This window comes from Anomaloglossus baeobatrachus, chromosome 11, assembly GCF_048569485.1.
Source record: "Anomaloglossus baeobatrachus isolate aAnoBae1 chromosome 11, aAnoBae1.hap1, whole genome shotgun sequence".
Lineage (NCBI taxonomy): Eukaryota > Metazoa > Chordata > Amphibia > Anura > Aromobatidae > Anomaloglossus > Anomaloglossus baeobatrachus.
Genome location: NC_134363.1, coordinates 158,900,369 through 158,919,155, shown reverse-complemented (window position 1 = coordinate 158,919,155; position 18,787 = coordinate 158,900,369).

Sequence of the window (18,787 nt, the reverse complement as noted above, 5' to 3'; positions counted from 1 at the left end):
CTGACCACATAACAGTTTCCCATTTTGCTTCAGTCCATTTTAAATGAACTTTGGCCTAGAAAAGACAATGGCGTTTCTGGATTGTGCTACTATATGGCTTCTTCTTTGCATGATGGACCTTTAACTTGCATTTGTGGATTCCATGGATTGCTGTGTAAATAGACAATGATTTCTGAAAGTATTCCTGAGCCCATTCAGTGATTTGCATGAATAAATCATATCTGATTTTCATGCAGTGCCACCCAAAGCCCATAGATCATGAGCATCCAATATTGACTGTCGACCTTGTCCCTTGTGTACATGGATTTCTCCAGAATTTCTGAATCTTTTTGCAGCGCCCCTGAGCCACTCAGAGGACTAGTAGGAACTGCATCCTCATGGGGATGCAGGGCCTACCCCCAGGGACCTGGAACACCAGTGCCAGCAACACCTAGACACACCAAAATACTAGTTACCACTCCACACCAGGGGGCACTGCCTAGTCATACAAGGGGAAGGGCCACCTAGCGGGCGGAGCCTCACCAGGGAACTAGACAGCCTGGTGGGAGGGGTCAGCAGTCAGAAAGTCAGTAGTAGTGAAAGGAGAAAGACGTGCCTAGAGCTGGGTCGTGTAACGGTGACCCGGGGGCACAGGAGAGTGGTCGCCAGGGTGGGTACACCCGAGTGCCGCTGGGAACAGAGCACGCACGGGGCACAGGGCCCTAGGTCAGGCGACAGTTTCAGACGGCCTGGCAAATACCTGCACAGTGAGGGCACCTTCACGGACCTCACTGACCCACAAATGAAGGGGCATCATAAGAAAAGCAAGGATCAAGGTTCGGGAGACAGACCAGCCCTACAGGGTGCACGCTGCCCGCCGTACGATGAAGGTGACTGCCACCACACAGGGACAGTCGGGCCCCAAACGCTCCACGCTATGGGGACCCAACCACACTGAGAGTGTTGGGGACAGAGTAACCGTATCATCCACTGCCACTGGATACAGGGACATGAACCAGCCGCCCAAGGGTCCACGAGTGAGTAGAGACTGTTAATTACAATCCTGGTGTGGTCTCTCCTAATCCTTCATAATACATCTCCCAGACTCAGCCCTACCTGCGGAGGGCCTACCACCACAGCTGCCATTACCACCAGCCCTGGGAGTAACCACTTCATCAGCGGCGGTTCCACAATATTAACCGCAACCCGCAGGTGGCGTCACACAAATTACTTTTATCTCCCCTGTAAATACTCCCCATTAAAAAGCACCCGGGGCACGGGACCGGGCAACGGCCACCAAAGTGACATCCCCCAGTGATACACTGCCTGGGACCGAGTACCCCATTCCCTGGGCGACACATTTTGATATTATTTTCTGTAGATGGTAGGATTGTTATGTTTGTATAATCATTCAAAAGGGATACAGGTAACAGTAAAAAACTGCAACTAACCTTGCTGGTTCCTGTACAGACTAGAGATCCCAACTTCGCAGTCCCTAGTAACTCCTGCAGGAGTTGGAATAGCCCTTACCACAGGGCAACTCGAGCCTACTCTGCCTGATCGGCCGTCGAGCACTTCACCTTCTCCGAAGGAACTAGAGGGCAAAGCAGAGTGCAATTACCTACAGAAGGGAAAGTGTGCTGAAATAGGAATTGATCCAAGAGTGAGCAACACAAACAAAAAAATGTAAAATGCTGGAGAGATTGTATTTTGTTAAAGAATATGTCACCTACTTACTGACAACAAACACAAGATAGGTACAGAGTGGAGAACATAAACAGCAGAGAAAGGTATCCTAGTTGGTTTTTCACTCACTGAGAAACAAACCGCAATATGGCTGGACTTCAAAATGAGAATATCACCAGCAGGAAATACTAGTAGGAGGTAAGTATTTTAAGCCGCACCCGAAAGGTGATTGGTCAGGCAAACGAGTAAATAAATATACCTGCTACCCTAATAGAATTAAAGGAAGGATAACAAAAACTAAACATCCAAAGAAACAGTGCATCCAGACAGGATATTCAAAGTCTTTTCACTTTTACATTAAAGAACATTTTTCTGAACTTGTTTTCAATATTTAGACTTGTTTACAAATTGGTGAATGTCTGACTATCTTTGATTTTGAGAGACTCTGCCTCTCTAATATGCTCTGTTTTACACAGTCATGTAAAGTAACCCTCAAGTTGTTTTTCATTAGTACCACTTACCTTTAAATCCAATTTTGTAACCCTGTCCCAACTTTTTTTTAGTTCTGTTGCTGAAACCCATATCTAAATTACTTTTTTTTTCACACAGAATAGAAAAACACGATTGTAAGAAAGTGCCATCTAATAGTAAGTCACTCACATGGTCTCTTCCACATACAGAAAGGCGAATAGGACTTATAAATACATCATGTGTAGACAACTCTTATGCCAACTCCATGATACTCTAAACTTCAAATGGATTGATATTGCACATGCTCAGTCTCTTATTGGTGAGTGTCCAAGCATTTGGACCCCCCCAGCAATCAGACACTTAGTGCTCACCCTGTGCTTAGTAGGTAGAGCTGAGCCAAAGATTTAACAGGACTTTGGTCCAGGGGCCGTAAACTACTAATGATCAGAGCTCTGCGAACCTCCTCCTACCTGCTGACATCATCAATAACAATGTCAAGTGTGCATTGCAGTGATTACGTCACTGGGAATGCCGTCGGCAGGTAGGAGTAGGTTTGCAGAGTTCTAGTCCTGCAGCCTTGGAGAATTGAAGCCCTGCAAATTTCCTACTATCTACCGGCATCCTTGGTTCCTCTTCTGATCAGAAAGCCCAGCAGTATATAATTGTAGCAGAATGTTCACAGTATGTGGGCATTGGAGATCCCAGAAGGTAGGAGGAGGTTCACAGGACTCTGATGCAGAAGCCATGGACTGTTTTTGCTCAACTCTAGTAGTAAGTGATAGAGTTGTATAGTGTGTTGGGAGTCTAAAGGCCCCCATTCATCTTAGATAACATTAGCAATATGATTTCTCAGGTCAGTACGAGTTTGTAGATATCAAACATGTATAGTTTTCCGTTGGTAAATTTTTTTTAAAAGATTGTTAAAAAAAAATATTGCTTTTGGTGCCATTTTCAGAGAACCGAAACACTTTTCTTTTTCGGGATCTGGAGCTAAGCCCTAAGCTGATGTTTTTAGTTATTCCAGTTCTGGGATGTTTTGGTCACCTATTGTTGTATTTTTTTGCAATGTCGCGGCGGCAAAAAAAATAATAATTCTGCCTTTTTGATTTTTTTTATTATGCTGTTTACCAATTGGATTAATTTATTTTAGATTTTGATAGATCAGACTTTTCTGGAAGCAGCGATACCAAATAATTGTTTTTTATGGCTTTATTCTCAAAGGCAAAAAAGTGGGGTGTAGTGAACTTTTGTGGATTTTTTTAAATTTTTTTCATACTCTTAACTTTTTTTCGTTTTTTATTGTATTTACTAGTCCCTTGAAGCTGCAATCCAATCGGACCATTGTTTGTGCTGTACAGTACAGTGCAGGGCATCAGCACCAGCGTCAACATCAGCATCAGTGGCGTTAACATCAGCATCAGCGTTAACATCAGCATTAGCGTCAACTTCAGCGTCAACATCAGCATCAGCGTCAACATCAGCGTCAACATCAGCATTAGCGTCAACTTCAGCATCAGCATCAACATCAGCATTAGCATCAGTGTTAGCATCAGCACTAGCATCAGCGTCAACATCAGCGTCAACATCAGCATCAACATCAACATCAGCGTCAATATCAGCATTAGCGTCAACTTCATCGTCAGCGTCAAGATCAGCATTAGCATCAGCATTAGCATCAGTGTTAGCATCAGCACTAGCATCAGCACTAGCATCAGCGTCAACATCAGCATCAGCGTCAACATCAGCATCAGCGCCAACATCAGCATTATTGCAAATATCAGCATCAGCATCAACATCAGCATTAGTATCAGCATTAGCATCAACATCAGCGTCAATATCAGCATTGCTCTGTACATCAGAAATCATAATCTCCTATGAATGTCAACTGCAGTCGGCGTTCATATGAAGATCGTCATGACAGACATAAGGGTCATAAACTGACCCCTGGCTGTCCTAACAACGCATCAGTACCCAATGATCATGTCAGATGGTAGCGGGGAATGGTGTGCTTGCCGCCTGCACATGTTAAATCCCGCTGTCAGAGAATGACAGTGGGATTTAACTCTTTAACGGCTGCAGGCAGATCTACGATCCACCCGTGGCTCTTAAAGGCACATTTCGACTCATTAAATGAGCTGTCATGTGCAGGAAAAGATGGGTTGTGAGCCAACATCAAAGGCAGAGACACGACCCTTGATGTAAATATACGTCAAAGGTCATGAAGGGATTAAATGACCAGTGACTGAAAACATGCTTGCCGGTCGGCAAAATTTTAATAGCCTGCCTACACAGACGACAAATTATTGTGAAACCACCATTCCTAAGCAAGCTTATTCACCATTATCTGGCCTAAAGTAGCTCACAAAACTTCATTCTGCACCAGTCAGTTAACCTTTACCTCTCCAAGTTGCAAACGAGAACTCACAAACAATGGCTGATTCAATTGTTACTTTATCATAGATTAACTATAAAGAGTAGGTCGATTTTATATGAACTACAAGATGATTCTCTGATTCTCCCAGTCGGGGATCCAACATAAAATACTTCAATTCTAAAAGATCTGCTGCAGATATTTTAAAATTAAAGCAGTAGATATGCAGAAAGTTAATATATATATAAACTCGGATGCAGGTCATAAAATAATAAGTGGGATAGTTGCCAGGCAACAAGAGACAACTACATGTATTGTTTTCCATTCTTCATGTTTTCACTTTTTCCATGGCCATCTTAAAAGTTCTGACTGCTCTATTATTTTATTATTTATCATCTGCATTACAGTAAAAAAGCTCAACGACTCATAAAAAAGGCAAACCTGTAATAGGATCACCATCTATAGAGGTAGATGGACTCACAGCCATAGATTGATACGATGATCAATGCCCTCAGACTAGGGGTCTCTATCTTTTATCTCAGAGTTACCATTGAAGGTGAGGATGTCTGAGCCGCCTTCCTGACCCTGCTACTGACCAGCCCTGATCTTATACCCCTCCCCTCCTACCCCAGGGGAGGGCCAGGATAGGAGTGTGATAAAACTAACAGAGATAGACAAACAGGGGAAACCAAAACTTTGTCTCACAGCACGCTCACACAAAGGTATAAGACAATAAAAGGTAAGGAGGAAAATAAGAGCAGGAAGGAAACAACAAGGTGACAAGACGATGAGAAAATTCCACACAAACTTTAAGCACCATGCAATATGATTACCAGCAGGACTGGGACACAACAGCACACAGACCAACACAGTAATAAACTATAGTCGGCGTGGGAAGACAGATTCCACCATTCCAAAAAGGCAGGGAGTAAATGTGATAGGTTTCCAACAACATGTTGTCCTAGAAGTAAGCAGAAGGCAAGCACAGGTTAAAGGGAACCTGTCACCACTTTTTCATCTTATAAGCTGCGGCCACCAGCACTGGGCTCTTATATACAGCATTCTAACATGCTGTATATAAGATCCCAGGCTGCTGTGTAGAACATAAAAACACTTTATAATACTCACCTAGAAGGTCGCTCCGGTGCACATCCGTTGGATGGGTGTCACCGTTCTCCAGGACCGGCGCCTCCCCTTTCGACCATCTTGGTTTTCCTTGTTCTGAAGCCACGGTGCATGACGCGTCTACGTCATATACACGTGCCGGCATTGAGGTCTTGAGCAGGCGCATTTTTATCTGCTCAGGGCAGATTACAGTATTGTAGAGCGCCTGTGCAGGACCGATGAGTATGTATGACGTAGACGCGTCATGCATCGTGGCTTCAGAATAATGACGACCAAGACGGCCAAAGGGTGAGGCGCCAGTCCCGGAGAATGGCGCCACCCATCCAACTAGTGTGCACCGGACCGCCCCCTTAGGTAAGTACTATAAAGGGATTTTTATGTTCTACATAGTGGTCTGGGCTCTTATATACAGCATGTTAGAATGCTGTATATAAGAGCTCAGTGGTGGTGGCCGCAGCTCATAGGCTGAAAAAGTGGTGACAGGTTCCCTTTAACTCTTGCTAATCTGACCATTAATGAACACACAGCTGGTCGATGCCCGAGCCTGCCTGTGTAACTCAGAAACACCAGAGAAACCATAGTATGGAGTATCTGTAGTGTGAACAGCATCTGATGCCGCCATTACACTTGGCAAGATTTTTAGCAAAACTCTGTGTGACACAGATGCACCATTAAATTCGTCTAGTTTCACTATACAGTACCTAAAGGAATAACACGTGTATCATCTATTCTGGTGATAGGTTATACATGTACGATTGCTAGGGGCCCCATTAGTTGGACCCAACTGAATATACAAATGGCGGGCCTAAGTCTTCCATTCCTTTTTTTCCTTTTTATTGGCATGAGACATTTTAAGAAATGTCCATCCTCCTCCTACAAGCCATCTGTTATTTTTGCACAGTTTAAGGAAAGGGTGTGGATTAGAAATTTACACTGCCTTCATAGTCATATGCATCTGTGTATCCAAAGAAAATATATTGGATGAGAAGATTGTGGGCTAAGTAGCTTCATAACATCAACCAAAATTAGCTCAAATTCTGAAAAGAGAAAACTTTCTTAAAGGCAACATGTCATCAAAAACTAACATTTTCTTTAAATCAGGTTTTCATTTTATGCATTTTTAAAAATTCAGTCTTGCAATCTTCACTCTAGTCCCCAAGCCTTATGCTGGACTCATACTTCATGTTGCTTTTTACAGAAGACTTTTCAGTTGCAGTTTTATTGTATCACAGGCAGTATTATAATGAAAGGTAACCCCTCTATATACACTAAATAATACATGATCCACCAATCACAATAGGTGATGTCACAGCTCACCTCCTCCTTCTCCTGTACAATTACTGATAACAACTCTATATACAGTAGATAACACAGGATCCACCATTCACAATAAGTGATGTCACAGCTCACCTTCGCCCCTCCTGTACAATGACTAATAACACCTCTATATACAGTAGATAACATAGGATTAACCATTCATATTAAGTGATGTCACAGCTCGCCTCCTCCTGTATAATGACTTATTACATTTCTAAATACAGTAGATAACACAGGGTCCACCATTTACAATAGGTGATGTCACAGCTCACTTTCTCCTCCTCCTATACAATGAATGATACCTATATACAGTAGATAACACAGGATTCACCATTCACAACAAGTCATGTAACAGCTCACCTCCTCCTGTATAATGACTTATTACATTTCTAACTACAGTAGATAACACAGGGTCCACCATGTACAATAGCTGATGTCACAGCTCACCTCCTCCTGTATAATGACTTATTACATTTCTAAATAGAGACGATAACACAGGGTCCAACATTTACAATAGATGATGTCACAGTTCACCTCCTCCTGTACAATGACTGATAATACATCTATATACAGCAGATAACACAGGATACACCATTTACAATAGGTGATGTCACAGCTTACTTTCTCCCCCTCATGAACAATGACTGAAAAGACCTCTATTTAAAGTAGATTACACTGGAGCAACCATTCACAATAGGTGATGTCACAGCTCACCTCCTCCTCCTCCTGTACAATGACTGATAAAACCTCTGTATAAAGTAGATAACACAGGATCCACCATTCACAATAGATGGTATCACAGCTCACCTCCTCCTCCTCCTGTACAATGACTGATAACACCTCTATATACAGGAGGTAACACAGGATCCACCATTCACAATAGGTGATATCACAGCTTACCTCCTCCTGTACAATGACTGATAACACCTCTATATACAGGAGGTAACACAGGATCCACCATTCACAATACGTGATGTCACAGCTCACCTCCTCCTGTACAATGACTGATAACACCTCTATATACAGTAGATAACACAGGATCCACCATTCACAATAGGTGATGTCACAGTACCATATTTTTAATTGATCTTTAATAAAATATGGACTATTATTTAAGCATGCTTCAAGTTTCTTCTTACAGGAATATTGCACCTCTGGGCCAATAGAATCCTGTGCGCTTGAAAAAAAAGAATTGGTGGATATTGATCTGAGAACAGGCAAGATGAGATAGATTTCTGGGTTTTCTAAGCAAATCATCGATATCACCTGGCTAACAATCAGACACCCGGCCGTCCCACTGTGAAGCTGTTTGCAGCTCCTGCGGCAGACAGATGTACACACTGTACACAGCCAGAACAGCACAGACCCACACAGCATTTACTGCCTTTGTTAAGTGCTTCATCTCAGCTACTATTGAAGTGAATGGGAGCTGACCTGCAGTACCTACCAACAGCTACTGCTACTACACAGTGTGTATGTAGCTATACTTTATACACAGGGCATCCAACCACAGAACCTGAAAACAACAATCATTGGGGGTCTCAGATGTTATAACCCCCACTGATCTGATATTGATGGCCTATCCTAAGAACAGGGCATCGATATCTATTTTCTAGAAAAGACTTTTAATCTTGCAGTGGCTATTATAGGTAAGACACCCTTATGTTCGCTTCACGTTTAACCCAATAATTTTCAGATATGTAGTGGGATACTCTGCAGCCTTTGGTTAGAAGGCTCTAAGGGGAATCTGTCACCAGGTTTTTGCTCCCCATCGGGAAGCAGAAAAATGTAGAAACAGAGACCCTGATTCCAGCAATGTGTCACTTACTGAGCTGTTTCCTGTCATTTTGATAAAATCAATGTTTTCTGTGCTGCAGATTTACCAGTTATACAGAGCTCATGAATATGCTGGACTACCTGCAGCACATCAAGTAGTCCTGCAATGATAATCTCCTGCTGATTAAACAGTGATTTTATAAAAACTACACTAAGCAGTCCAGAAAGCAACACATCGTTGGAATCAAGGTCTCTACCCCTACATTATGCTTCTCTCAGATTAGGTGGCAAAAGCCTGGTGCTAGATTCCTTTTAACATGATGGGATCCGATCCCTATCAGAGTGAAATTTAAAAATTAAAGAGGCTGGCTACTGTTTTTTTTACTGATGGTCTAGACTTAGCATATGTCATCAATATTTGATCGGGGGGGGGGCCCTGGAGTCCCCCAAAAATCAGCTGTTACTAGCACCGGCCAAAAGCTCTTGAATGCCCAGAAGCCCCGTCACAATTATAGTGGCTACGGCCAGATACTGCAGGTCCATTACCTACAGTGCCTACAAGTAGTATTCAACCCCCTGCAGATTTAGCAGGTTTACACATTCGGAATTAACTTGGCATTGTGACATTTGGACTGTAGATCAGCCTGGAAGTGTGAAATGCAGCAAAAAAGAATGTTAATTCTTTTTTTTTTTTTTTTAAATTGTGAAAAGTTTATTCAGAGGGTCATTTATTATTCAACCCCTCAAACCACCAGAATTCTGTTTGGTTCCCCTAAAGTATTAAGAAGTATTTCAGGCACAAAGAACAATGAGCTTCACATGTTTGGATTAATTATCTCTTTTTCCAGCCTTTTCTGACTAATTAAGACCCTCCCCAAACTTGTGAACAGCACTCATACTTGGTCAACATGGGAAAGACAAAAGGAGCATTTCAAGGCCATCAGAGACAAGATCGTGGAGGGTCACAAGGTTTATGGAACTACTGTTAGCCTTCCACGGCCTGGACAGCCTTTGAAAGTTTCCACTCGTGCCGAGGCCAGGCTTGTCCGAAGAGTCAAGGCTAACCCAAGGACAACAAGGAAGGAGCTCCGGGAAGATCTCATGGCAGTGGGGACATTGGTTTCAGTCAATACCATAAGTAACGTACTCCACCGCAATGGTCTCCGTTCCAAACGAGCCCGTAAGGTACCTTTACTTTCAAAGCGTCATGTCAAGGCTCGTCTACAGTTTGCTCATGATCACTTGGAGGACTCTGAGACAGACTGGTTCAAGGTTCTCTGGTCTGATGAGACCAAGATCGAGATCTTTGGTGCCAACCACACACGTGACGTTTGGAGACTGGATGGCACTGCATACGACCCCAAGAATACCATCCCTTCAGTCAAGCATGGTGGTGGCAGCATCATGCTGTGGGGCTGTTTCTCAGCCAAGGGGCCTGGCCATCTGGTCCGCATCCATGGGAAGATGGATAGCACGGCCTACCTGGAGATTTTGGCGAAGAACCTCTGCTCCTCCATCAAGGATCTTAAGATGGGTCGTCATTTCATCTTCCAACAAGACAACGACCCAAAGCACACAGCCAAGAAAACCAAGGCCTGGTTCAAGAGGGAAAAAATCAAGGTGTTGCAGTGGCCTAGTCAGTCTCCTGACCTTAACCCAATTGAAAACTTGTGGAAGGAGCTCAAGATTAAAGTCCACATGAGACACCCAAAGAACCTAGATAACTTGGAGAAGATCTGCATGGAGGAGTGGGCCAAGATAACTCCAGATACCTGTGCCGGCCTGATCAGGTCTTATAAAAGACGATTATTAGCTGTAATTGCAAACAAGGGTTATTCCACAAAATATTAAACCTAGGGGTTGAATAATAATTGACCCACACTTTTATGTTGAAAATTTATTAAAATTTAACTGAGCAACATAACTTGTTGGTTTGTAAGATTTATGCATCTGTTAATAAATCCTGCTCTTGTTTGAAGTTTGCAGGCTCTAACTTATTTGCATCTTATCAAACCTGCTAAATCTGCAGGGGGTTGAATACTACTTGTAGGCACTGTATTTCATTTGAATAGGAAGTGCATCTGTAGCGCCCCATGGGGCAGGTATTTTAACCTACTCATTGCCGGGTCCGGGGTGCAGATCCTCTGCGTCGTCACAGGGTGGCCTGGCCCGGTTCCGTTGCCCCGAGGCGTACGGGAAGGAGGATTGGAGGGTGGCAGGGAGGATGGAGGTAGTAGTCGGGGGTTTAGGAAAGTCTATTAGATGATCGTGATGCCACCTGTGGTACGCGGCCAGGGATGGGGGCCGCCGCTGCAGGGTCTCTTGCCGGTGTAGACGTTAAATGCAGCCGGGATGGTGTCGCTCCCCACAGGCAGAGCAGGATTACCTCAGGGAGGATGACGGGGGAAGTGGTAGTTCCCGTTGGCGCCGCAGCGCTGGGCAACGGCGCCAGTAAAGGAGAGGCAGAGGCAGGGGCTGCAGTTCCAAGTCTTTTTACTCACAGGTTGTTCAAGCGCTGCCCCAGAGTACTGTCCTCTGCCATGATGGGCTCCAGCCGATCCCGGATAGTCACCGCCGGTGCCCGTGGAAGTCTTTTAGTGAAGTGTCCCTCAGTTGCTATCCGGAACCCGGGCCGAGCCTCCTGTTCAAAGCCACGGGCCTACAAAGAGAGAGGAACACTAACCCCAGTTGTCAGTGCTAGGTGTTATCCCAAGCTGTGCCTAGGAAGGTTCTGTCTCAAGTGTGTTGGTTGCGCCCACTTCTACCCCATGTGGTGCCCGCCCCCAGTGGTTGTCCTAGCGACTGGGGAAGTCTCATGCTTCTGATGGCTGGCTCCCCTGTTTGCTCTAGTCCAACACCCTGTGAATAAGCACCTGCTGTTGTATGTGTGTGTTTTGTGAAGGCACCGGCAGGTTAACCCCCTCCTAACCCGGGATAGATATTACCCCTAAAAAGTGGTGTAATACCCTGTGGTGCCTGAAGCCCAAGGATGCCACACACCTACAGTACCCAACCATGGCCACTAAAGAAATGACGAAGCTGTGGGGTTCCAGCAGTATCTGAAAACCTCTGTCCAGTGCTGGTAACAGCTGAATGGCGGGAATGCCCAGTCTTGCACCCCCACCGATCAGATCACTGGTGGACAAAGACAGAAAAGGGCCCTTGTGCAGAAACAAAATATGGGCCCTTTTCAGCCCAAGAGCTCATCCAAAATGCACAATTCCAACTGTTTTGGAGGTAGAAATGGCCCCCTGAACTCTTGGGCCCTTGTGCGGCTGCAGAGGTTGCACCAATTATCTGTCCGCCCCTGGATCAGATGTTTACGGCCTATCCTAAGGCTAGGTGCAGATGGGCGTATTTTTTCTCACCTGAGAAAATCAGATCAAGTATGCTAATCACACTCTTGTGGAGAAGACAGAGAATAAAATTTCTCTTTCTTCTCCATTGTGTCAGTCCGTGAATCCACGTGAGGTCTGATTTTTTTGACAGACCCAATGACTTGCATGGCTGAGTGCAATCTGATAATAGGACATAACTCGGTCATGCTGCAACTTTTTCCTTGGACCGAGAAAAAAAAAAATCAGACGTGCACGGCCCTATAGCATAACATTGGTCTTAGTGCGATCCGAAGTTTTGTTGGACCAAAAATATGGTCATGTACACAAGCCTTAATGATGGACCATCAATAATAAAAATGAGTGTCTAATCTCGTTAAGGCCCTGTGCACACGCTACAGTTTTTTACTCAGTTTTTGACTCAGTTTTTTTTTTTAAATCTGCATGCCTCTCCTGAAGCCAGCAAAGTCTATGGGATTTTAGATTTGCTGTGCACGCAGGGTTTTTTTTTCCCACATGGTTTTTGTGCAGATTTTAATGCAGAAAAAATCTGCAGCGTGTCAATTATTGGTCAGGTTTAGCAATGTTTTTTCACCAATTGACTTCAGTTCATTGACTTTCTTAATGGCTCAAAAAATTGAACTAAAAGCGCATCCGGTTTTGATGCGTTTTTTTGCCACAGCATGCAAATCTGGTGCGGCACAGTGGCTCAGTGGTTAGCACTGCAGTCTTGTGGTGGCTCAGTGGTTAGCACTGCAGTCTTGCAGCGCTGGGTTCCTGGGTTCAAATCCCACCAAGGACACCATCTGCAAGGAGTTTGTATGTTCTCCCCGTGTTTGTGTGGGTTTCCTCCAGGTTCTCCGGTTCCTCCCACACTCCAAAAACATAGTGATAATGACTTTAGATTGTGAGTCCCAATGGGGACAGTGTTCCTGATGTATGCAAAGTGCTGCGGAATATGTTAGCGCTATAAAAAAATAAAAGATTTGATTTTTTTTTTTTTTGCACCAAATCTGCAGTTTGTGCACATAGCCTTTTTAATAATCCTTTTATATGTCTTTTAGAAATTAACCATGGCAAGTCACTAAATGCGAGGGCAAATTGGGGGCCTCAAAATATTAAATCTCATCAGATTCCCCCATGACCATTTCAAACTTGGAACTATATTTGCATATCTGCTGCATATCATTCATGTCTTTGGTGGGTCATTAGAGTGCCCATTGGTTGACAAATTGTAGTGTATCCATAATATCACATATATTAAATCATTCTGTCCCACTGACACTTTCCCTTTAAATAATATTTTAATCTTAATTACTGCTGCTTGCTTATGTTATATTAATGAATCATTAATTCAGGTGTAAATGTTGACTCCCAAGATTTATTTCCCTAATTTGCGCACTCTAGTGTATGGCACCAAATCAAAGATCTTAGCGAGACATAAATAGATTATATCTAGTAGACTGTCCTGATCTATATTCTTACTTACTTCCTCAATTAAACTAATAAGATTACTTTGGCATGACATATCACATCGCCCATATGAAAAATAATGCAGCACAGTAAATATTCGCTTGTGTAATTTCACCTAAAACATGGATAAAGAAAAAAAAAATGAAGAATTAATTATATAAAATGAATTATTTGCAATATACTGGGATTAGTGGCTAAGCCCAAAGGGTAAGAGGACACTGGTAATTCAGAAGACTAATTTAGTGGTTGATATATGATTAGAAACAATTTTATTTGGGGCGTGTATGAAACCCTGTTCGAATCTATTTTAATTAATAAGATATCACATAATGTTATGTATTATGACTCAACCTCTTAAACACACCTCTGTAAAAATATTTTTTATTCAATTAATGGTAGAAAATATACGACACCAAATATCTGACATAGACACAAAGACACAGTGATCAAACACGGCCTAGTGGAGAGCAGAGGGAGCGTGCAGAGATAGATAGTTGATAGTTTAGTAGCTCTCAGTGAACTAAAAGGGACTACAGTACTCCTCAACTCCTCCTGCCTGTTTGCGGAGAGTGTTATAAGTTTTTGAACACTCCCCGCTCCGGGTGGCTGTCCCTATATATCCCTGTACTCCACTGACCTATACCACCACCACCAGGTGCATTGTGAGAAGACCAGGACAACATATAATGTATTAAAAACTGTTGGTTCCTGACTAGGACTGGAGACTATGCTACAGTCCAAATATTGTGAACAGCAGTTTAGGACAGGCTAAATCACCCCTGATGAACCCCCGAACATTTATTTAGGAGGGGGGGAAACGCGTCGGGAGGAGCTGTGGGTACCGGTCTCGTTTGGGCCCATTAGCTCTGTCCTAAACTGCTATTCACAATATTTGGACTGTAGCATAGTCTCCAGTCCTAGTCAGGAACCAACAGTTTTTAATACATTATATGTTGTCCTGGTCTTCTCACAATGCACCTGGTGGTGGCTAAATCACCCCTGATGAACCCCCGAACATTTATTTAGGAGGGGGGGAAACGCGTCGGGAGGAGCTGTGGGTACCGGTCTCGTTTGGGCCCATTAGCTCTGTCCTAAACTGCTGTTCACAATATTTGGACTGTAGCATAGTCTCCAGTCCTAGTCAGGAACCAACAGTTTTTAATACATTATATGTTGTCCTGGTCTTCTCACAATGCACCTGGTGGTGGTGGTATAGGTCAGTGGAGTACAGGGATATATAGGGACAGCCACCCGGAGCGGGGAGTGTTCAAAAACTTATAACACTCTCCGCAAACAGGCAGGAGGAGTTGAGGAGTACTGTAGTCCCTTTTAGTTCACTGAGAGCTACTAAACTATCAACTATCTATCTCTGCACGCTCCCTCTGCTCTCCACTAGGCCGTGTTTGATCACTGTGTCTTTGTGTCTATGTCAGATATTTGGTGTCGTATATTTTCTACCATTAATTGAATAAAAAATATTTTTACAGAGGTGTGTTTAAGTGGTTTTCGTGTAATTCCACCTGGGTTGTTATCTTAATAGTGGTCTAATTATGACTCAACCTCCCCTATAGCTGTAACACAGAGTTTTGCACAAACTTGCCTGACTGTATTGGTGGCGGCCTCTGTTCAGATTACAGATTCTGACACTCCGCCCAATGGTTTATCTGGTGTGTGGGATCAACATAAGCAGACTCGGGTGTCGACCTGCTGTGTGTTGCTACATAGGCAGGCTAGCAAGAGATAAGGTCCAGTCACACTAAGCAACTTACCAGCGATCCCAACAACGATAGGGATCGCTGGTAAGTTGCTAGGAGGTTGCTGGTGAGCTGTCACACTGCGACGCTCCAGCGATCCCACCAGCAACCTGACCTGGCAGGGATCGCTGGAGCGTGGCTACACGAGTTGCTGGTGAGCTCACCAGCAACCAGTGACCAGCCCCCAGTCTCCTAGTTACAGCACACATCAGGTTAATTAACCCGATGTGTGCTGCAGCTAAATGTGCACAGAGCAGGGAGCAGCGCACACTGAGCGCTGGCTCCTTGCTCTCCTACTTACAGCACACATCAGGTTAATTGCCTGATGTGTGCTGCAGCTAAATGTGCACAGAGCAGGGAGCAGCGCACACTGCTTAGTGCTGGCTCCTTGCTCTCCTAGTTACAGCACACATCGGGTTAATTGCCTGATGTGTGCTGCAGCTACATGTGCACAGAGCAGGAGCCGGCAGCACAGGCAGTGAGAGCGGAGGAGGCTGGTATCAAAGGTAAATATCGGGTAACCAAGGACAGGGCTTCTTGGTTACCCGATGTTTACATTAGTTACCAGCCTCAGCAGAAGCTGGCTCCCTGCTCACTGCACATTAGTTGTTGCTGTCTCGCTGTCACACACAGCGATCTGTGCTTCACAGCAGGACAGCAACAACTAAAAAATGGCCCAGGACATTCAGCAACAACCAACGACCTCACAGCAGGGGCCAGGTTGTTGCTGGATGTCACACACAGCAACATCGCTAGCAACGTCACAAAAGTTGTTCGTTACCAGCGATGTTGCTAGCGATGTTGCTTAGTGTGACGGGGCCTTTAATCTCTCCTGGTCTGCTTGCTCCTGTGATCACATGTCATGGGAAGACCTATCACATCTTCTTCCCTCCTATTTATGCTGGTTGAATCCTTCCACCAGTGCCAGCTATAGTTTTTTCTATGTTGGTCTATAAGGTGTGATGGCCCAGACTGTCTATTGAAAGTTGTGCTCATTTACTTGGTGCAGTTGTGGAGTTTTACCCTTGTTTTGTAGCTTCCATACAGCTCTTGCTTTACTCATGAATCTCTTATGGTCTTATCGTGTGTGTGTGTGTGTGTGTGTGTGTGTGTGTGTGTGTGTGTGTGTGCGTGTGTGCGTGTGTGCATGCTGTGTGACAGAGTTTTGTTTATCTGGGGGTTTCATCACACTCCTGTCCCGTTCCTCCCTGGGGGGAGTGGGAATCAGATCCAGAACTGGTCAGAAGCAGGGCCAAGAAGAAGGTTCAGGCATCTCCACCATCAGGAGTATCCCTAAGATTAGAGATAGCATAGGGGCCCTTAGCTAGAGGGATATATTAGAAGGCCTGGTTCCTCGCTATTCTATAGCAATCATGACAATAGCCTTAAAAATGAAGGGAGTATTCCAATCTCAGACATTTCTGACATATTCAAAGGCTAATCCGTAAATGTGTTGTGTCTCACCTGGAACCATACTGGATCAACGGAGGCTGCAAAACCAAATGGCAACTGAACCGATGGTCGCTGGTGGCTGAAGTGGAAAACAGAGAAGCTGAACAACATCCCAACCCAGATCCTCGGGGATCCAACTCACATTGTGGGACATAATACATTTATGCCATAACCTTTGAATAGGTCATACATCTCAGTTGAGAATGCCCTCTTAATTTATAAGAGAATATGGAAGGTTGACTCCTAATACATCATAAAAACTGGAGACTCTCATGTTTTGAAGTAGTAGAACCCCGCGATGTAGCAGAGCAAGGTTTGATAGGAGGTACATTTGTGGTATTGCAGAAAAGTAAAGTGGTTGTAGCAGAGTTTGGTTTGTCAGGAGGCACCTTAGTAGCAGAGAGGTACCACTTAGCAGAGCCCATTCAATGAGAAAAATTTTCAGCATAATATTTTGGGATGTATCGACTTGTATTTAGCCTCAGTAGCCTGGTAAGCATTCTAACAAAGCATTGCGATGCAACAATTTTGTCAGCATAAGCCAGGAACCATACTACCGTGTTTTTCCAAAAATAAGACAGGGTGTTATATTATTTTCGTTTCCATAAAAAGGGCTAGGGCTTATTTTTGGGGGACAGAGTATTTTTTTCCCAAGAAAAATAATCACACATTTATGCTTCAATTTACCTTGAAGGTGTATTGCCAGCTTCAGCTTGGAGGTGTATGGCCAGCCTCAGCTTGAAGGTGTATGGCCAGCTTCAGCTTGAAGGTGTATGGCCAGCTTCAGCTTGAAGGTGTATGGCCAGCTTCAGCTTGAAGGTGTATGGCCAGCTTCAGCTTGAAGGTGTATGGCCAGCTTCAGCTTGAAGGTGCATGGCCAGCTTTAGCTGGAAGGTGCATGGCCAGCTTTAGCTTGAAGGTGCATGGCCAGCTTTAGCTTGAAGGTGCATGGCCAGTTTTAGCTTGAAGGTGCATGGCCAGCTTTAGTTTGAAGGTGCATGGCCAGCTTTAGTTGGAAGGTGCATGGCCAGCTTTAGTTGGAAGGTGCATGGCCAGCTTTAGCTTGAAGGTGCATGGCCAGCTTTAGCTGGAAGGTGCATGGCCAGCTTTAGCTTGAAGGTGCATGGCCAGTTTTAGCTTGAAGGTGCATGGCCAGCTTTAGTTTGAAGGTGTATGGCCAGCTTTAGTTTGAAGGTATATGGCCAGCTTTAGCTTGAAGGTGCATGGCCAGCTTTAGCTGGAAGGTGCATGGCCAGCTTTAGCTTGAATGTGTATGGCCAGCTTCAGCTTGAAGGTGCATGGCCAGCTTTAGGGTTAGTAACCTTAACCCTAACTTACATTCACAATTACTGGTGCAGGGTCAGTGTCTCTTATGGTAACACTTACTGGCACTCTCAAAACATTTTGTGTGACACTGGCACTCTTCTTCTCTATGTGGCTGGGAGGGGCAAATCTGGAGCGTGACTCGTGAACGGTGGTTGTGCCATGTGGCTGCTTATGACAGAGCGAGCAGGGCCGTCTGGGAGTTGGAATCCAAGAGGCAGCACTCAGGAGGCAGGAGGTGGAACCCTGGAGTGGCAGCCAAGCCCACACCATAGCGCAGTAGTGGCTGGTGGGTGGGACGCAGGAGGCAGAATTCAGGAGGCGGGATTCTGGAGCGGCAAACAAACCAACATCATAGCGTAGTAGCGGCCAGGAGGCGGGAACCAGATGACAACACTCAGGAGGCAGGACTCAGGAGCGGGTGAGCAGATTTTACCCTGCCATATTGGGAGGAAGCGGCAGGGCGATATGGGAGCTACATTATGCCTATTCCAGTGCCTCCAGTCTAAGGTTATGTCTCCATGACGTTAGTGACATAACCTAGCATCACATGACATAACCTAGCGCTGGAGGCGCTGACTAACTAGGCCTTATTTTTGGAGTAGGGCTTATATTTAAAAATCCGTAAAAATTAAGCTATGGCTTATTTTTTGGGGATGGCTTATTTTTGGAAAATCAAGGTAGTTTCGGGCTACACAGTAATGCCCATGTGCCGACATTATATT